Source organism: Varanus komodoensis, unplaced genomic scaffold, assembly GCF_004798865.1.
Source record: "Varanus komodoensis strain SLA01 unplaced genomic scaffold, ASM479886v1 scaffold9, whole genome shotgun sequence".
NCBI classification, from domain to species: Eukaryota; Metazoa; Chordata; class Lepidosauria; order Squamata; family Varanidae; genus Varanus; species Varanus komodoensis.
In genome coordinates this window covers 24,972,403-24,978,252 of record NW_025336598.1, presented here as the reverse complement: position 1 = coordinate 24,978,252, position 5,850 = coordinate 24,972,403, and the positions used below count along the sequence as shown (strand labels likewise).

At 39.2% G+C, this 5,850-nt stretch overlaps 1 protein-coding gene across 1 annotated transcript in view; it reads left to right on the top strand.

The window, feature by feature from the left end:
- The window catches only part of PPAT (phosphoribosyl pyrophosphate amidotransferase), a 51,805-nt gene that overhangs the window by 11,196 nt on the left and 34,759 nt on the right, over positions 1–5,850 (top strand). The window lies entirely within an intron of this gene.

The window sequence follows — 5,850 nt, the reverse complement described above, 5'->3', positions numbered from 1 at the left end:
ATCCTCTGATGCTGTGCTGACAGAATCATCATCTAACCAAAAAACCCAAAGTTTTGTTTTAACAATGCATAGTATATATGCCTCTTCCCCACCCTTCTTCATCAGTCCCAAGACACCCATTTAATTTAAAATGGCTAAAGTTGAAACTATGTGAAGCTGCTTCTTCCTCACTGGGAAGTTCATATGCTTTTGGAGCATGCAGACATTCACCATGAGGCACAGTGAAGAAAGACAGGCAGACAGACTACCATTTCCGAGACATTTGTAAGGGATGGGATAGAAAAAGCTTTTAATTAATAAATAATAAATAACATTTCTATTTGATCTCCTTTGACCTTTCCTTTCATCCTTCAAAACATGGAACAACACTAATTTCAATTATGTACTTGCAAACATTGCTATTAAAAATATAATTTAAAAAATCTTCTACATCTGTAGCCCTTGGCGAAATAGCAAGAGCAACTTTGAGGGCTGCCAAGGGGACTTCTGTGGCCCAGCTGTATCTCTGCCCATATCATAGCTTAAACATTGCATCACACAAAGCTGCTGGGCAGAACTGCAAACTTTGTCCACAGCACTCAAAAGTATGCTGCCATTAGTGGGTGCATATTATCTCAGCCAAGCCTCCTTTGGCCTGCAAGGCAGTTTTATTACTCTTCTATGTTCCTTCATCTCTCTCTCTCTCTCTCTCTCTCTCTCTCTCTCTCTCTCTCTCTCTCTTTTTAAGAAACCCCACCCTTCCAGGTATTTATGGCTAATGATACTTTGTTGCCTTGCACCTTAACATGGCTATTTGTATTTTTCACTCTAGAAAACATAATTTTCGAAGGTCAAGAGGCTTTACTGTTGATAATCCAGTATAAATCAGGCAAAGCTTTTATGCAGTTTATTCCAGTGCATCTCTATTGGAAGAAAGGCCAACTGAGTTCAATAGGACTTTCTCCCAGTTGCCTGCATAGATTTTCAGCCCCAATCCTTTATTTTTATCTTACCTTACCTTTGAAGGAATTTCAAATGAGAACTTTTCTTCCAAATTCATTTATGTTGCCAATCAGAATATATCAAGTTTGGTTATATTGTGTTACAACTCTGATAGAGAACAGAATAGTCTGCACTGAATATCAATGTAGATGTCCAAAGGTTTTCTAACTCTTTATTATTATAAGGGAGAGAACTCTCCCTGCTCCTTTCTTCCCATTAGAGAACATGTAACAAATTACTTCCAGGGAACAGAAATCTGCTGAGTCCCTTAGAGAAGGACTACACTGTATCAAATGAGGAAGATTTGAGACAGTGGGGTTATTTATTTGCCTTTGTGAAAAAAGGCATTTTAACTTAAGGCAGTACGTAAACTATGTTCTGCACTTCCTTGGAAATTTTTTTGTGGGGTTCTTGAGATCTGGGCCAGTGCTTGCGAACAGGCCATTCTGAAAGACTGTTTGCCATTCACAGCTGATGGTGACACTGAAGAGGCTGAAGGGGGGGGGGGAGGCTTGTTGAACTGGGTGAGCCCCAAATCCTTGGGAAAATGCACCCATTCCTATGCAGGCAAAGCAATGTGGAAAATATTGCTTTAAGTCAGGAAGGCTAAAAAACCCTAGCTACGGGTTTTCCAGGTTGAGTGTCAAAAAGTGTCCAGAACACCAAAGACCAATTAGTCTCCTTGGCAAATACCTGCTATTGGCTGGCCTCTGAATGATGCTTTAGTGTTTGAGACTGCTACTAGTCAGTCACTGAAGATAGAAAGCAGTAGTTGGGGGAAAGCAAGAGGGAATCCACTTTTTATTCAGCTCACATTTGAGTTCACATTCATCTCTCTCAAAAGAAACTTCTTTTTTGTTTTGTTTTTATCTTTTCCCCAATTGCTGGCCTTTTGGGAAAAAGCGGGTGGAATAGCAGCTCTGAGGCTTTTAAAAATTGTTTTGAATCTGTGTTTAAACTGTATGAAAGTACTATTTCATAAGAACATAAGAAGAGCTAGAAAAAGGGCTAACTACTTTAATGTCCTGTTTGCCACAGTGGCCAAGCAGGTGCCCCTGGGAAAGCCGCAAGTGATGGCAAGACCCATTCTCCCACTGTTATTCAACAGAATGTTACTCCACTGAAACTATCCCAAGCAAACCAAAATTCTTAAATATAATGCAAGTTGAAAGTTTTTGTTGAGTGTGTTCAGTGCAGCTATCCCGCCCAAACCACTTTAACAACCCAAGTATTATTATTATTATTATTATTATTATTATTATTATTATTATTATTACATAGTATGCTTAGAAGGCTGATCTACATCAGGACCAATTGTAAAGGCAGTGCCTGGAAATTATTTGCTTGCTTTTGTATATCAGATATCATCATTTATATTGCAAAATACAAATTGTATAATATAGTCCAGAAATGTTCTGATATTATATTTAAATATTTTTCTTTTAAAATTCTGTAAGCCACCCAGAGAACATATATTGTTGGGCATCCATACAAAGACCATTAAGGACCTTATATTGGATTATAAGCAGTTTGTATGTTCTAAGAAGCCCAGTTGAGTAGAATCAGTGTGCGAGTAAATTCCTTTGTCACTTATGGAAGGCAAGGATCCGTAAATGCCAGCTGTGGCTGGCAATGGAAACATCCTGGCTGTGCCTCCAATAGGCAGCAGCTGAGTGGAAACCCATGGATTATTACAGTTTTTCACGTCAAGCCGAGGTTTCACTCCTCATTCTTTAAACCCATTCGGGCATTCCTGATTGTAAGTAAAAACTTGAACATTTGAGGGCAGTGTGTATTTAAGGCTCTGGATGGAGAATGTCTTGCAAAAGTTTTCGCTGTGTTTTCTTCCTTCTGGGCTTACAGTCCAGCTAGTGACTGCTGCTGCTCCCGAATGATTCTTTTGCTCCTTTCTACCATTTTACCCCTTGTCAAAATCCTGCTGTTGCAGTTGGAACAAAACACGCACATTGTGCAACATTTATATAAAAGCCCTTTTATATTGCAGAATTGAGTTCATGCTTTTTTTGATATGGGGCATAAAGCTTACAGCTTACAAATCTAATAGGAGGTGGACCATGAAGCATGAAACATGGGTCAGAAGACATGCATAGAAATACCCATTATTCAGATAATCCTCATTATCACCCAGTATTAACCTTCCCTTTAGATGACATAAGTCACATGGTAAACAGTAATTTAACATAACACTCCACAATAAGTTGTCTTAGGGTGGTTTTGATGTGTTATTTAAAACAGTAGCAGTTTGTTCTTACGAGAGATAATGCAGACTTCTTTTCATTATGTGAATGGTGCAATCTGGGTTAGGCCTCTATCTAATGACCAGTTCACAAGTTACTATATACAAAAGTAGCAAGATTACAAAAATGACTGTCATGCGGTTTCCATTCTCTTCCCTCCCCTCCCACCACATACATGAGCAGAATAAGAGAACAGAATCCTAAAGTTGTGGAATGGCTGTGATTACAGGAGGCTGTGGGTATGGGATGCCATATTTGAATGTCAAGCACGTGTTGCAAATAACAGCTACCAGTTAAAAACTAAATACAAGTTAAATACTAGCAAATTAAAGAGATAAGTTCTACCCTAGCTTGTTTGTGCTGTGCTGGTACCACCTTTTGAGAAAGTTTTTATTTTGTTTGTTTGTTTTTGTGGGTTTCTTTTAGAATATAGGAGCTTTCATAATTAGAATTTCTTACCTGGACTCTGATATGGTTCTGTTCATTCTAGCACCTGGGAATCCTACCACCACATACCTTTATCATTCTGCTACATTGGAGTTGTTTATCACAACATGGGCTGGCATATGGAAGCCATGGGGCATGTTCATTACTTTTTATCATCTCAACACCCCCATGTTTGTTATCCATGGGTTGTTATGGTAAATAAACTGGTGCAGTTGCTTGGGAATGTGCAATAAACATAACTTGGATGCCAGAGGCAGGTATACTGTGACAGCACTCTCAAGAGACAATGGCAACAGAATCCCACCCTGTGGATCATCAATTGAAGATGCAATTCCTTGTTTGTTTATTTTTGAAGTACCATTACATTGGACTCCCTAGTGGATATGTTTAGGATGTCAGAAAAAGAATTCTGGTATGGCCATTATTCAAGTTCTCCCACTGGAAGAGGACATCATACATTTTCTGAGATCATGAATTAACTCCAGAAAGCTAAAGCTTGGGAATCATCAAGATACTATTTATCAACATTTGTTAACACACCTTGATTATTTCTTTAGCAATTTATAATGTTTTCATAAACACTATAATGCTTTCTTATCAGTGCTATAGCTTGGAAGTAGGGGAACATGAAAAATCCATTTATAATGCCTGAATATAGCTCATGGAGTTGCTGTATCCAAAGTCAGTGAAACTATACATACTTTGCTAGATTTACTGAAAATGTTGCTCTTGATTAGTACAAGTTTTTATTTAGTATTTATTTATTTATTGTGTTTATATCCCACTTTTTCCTTTCAAGAAACTCGAGGTGGCTTACATAACTCTCCTCTCAATCTTATCCTTCCAGCAACAACCCTGTGAGGTAGGATGGGCTGACAGTGAGTGGCTGGCCCAACATCACCCCAGTTAACTCCATGACTGAGTGGGGACTAGAACCCAGGGCTCTTGAGTCGCATACTCTTAACCTCTACACAGACACAATGGCTTGAATTTAAAAAGGAAAAGGGCTCTTAATATAAAGTGCAAAATCTCTACAGAAAAATGTGATCGTTACTAGGATGATAGAGAGGTGTTGCATAGGCTAGAAGAGGGAAGGGTTCAAGTTTGCAGGATCTACATTGCTTTGTCTCCTATAATATCCATATTCCCTGCTTGGAGCACATGTGGAAGACATACTTTTAGACTTGATGAGCTCTGAGTTCAGGGATTCGTTTTGAGTAACAGAACCAAACTCCATTCCCAGCCCTTCCAGACAAAAATCCACTCCTGGCGACTGTCCCACCCCTGATTTTTCCATGTCGGGGGGGGGGATCCCCTTGTTTGCGTGGGGGATGATTGTGAAGTGAGGTGTTATTTTGGTGTGGCCTTTGCTGAAACCATTAGAAGTCAGAAATTCTTGCTTGTCTACTTCAAATCACTCGGAGAACTGCCATTGGATGTCAGTATACCTTCTGCCTAGTCATAGTGTGGGCTGAGTAAAACAAAAAGGAAGCCAGAAGTAAAAACTAATCATATGATTTTTTTAAAGCAGAATCACCATACTGGAGTAAGGATGGAATTCTTTGCAAAGTCTCGTGGTAAATGGCTGACTTACCTATGTCAATTGGCTCTTGCTTTATACGTGTCGATTCTGTACCTTCTGGAGTACTATTGACAGAATCCTCATCTTCAGGAATTACTGTATAAATTCAAAATAGACTTTAGAAATGTAATTATTAGTTCTGTATGAAGTTCATAATTTTCAATAAAACTTATCTCAGTAAAGCTGTCCTGCCCACAAAATGCGCACTCACAAAAGGCACTGTTTGAAATCTTTGCAATAAAAAATTCAGAGTATCTAAAGGTGGATTGCCTTCAATACCCTCTTTAATACCCAGCCAGACCAGCAAAAGAAGCTTGGAGCCACACAGGGAACTTCCAACAGCTCTATCAGGCCCACTGCCCAAAGATTCCCCATCCCTGTGGTGGACACTGCAAAAAGACAACCCAGTGAAGTGGGAGCTAAAATTTTGATATACCTTAAGGTTTTGTTCTTTGATTGCCATGTGTTAAGACTCTTAAAATTTAATCCTATGCATGTTAGACATACGTTCTACAACTCCCAGCATGCCCCAGCCAGCATGTGTCACGGGGGGATGCTGGGAGTTGTAGGTTCTTTTTCCTG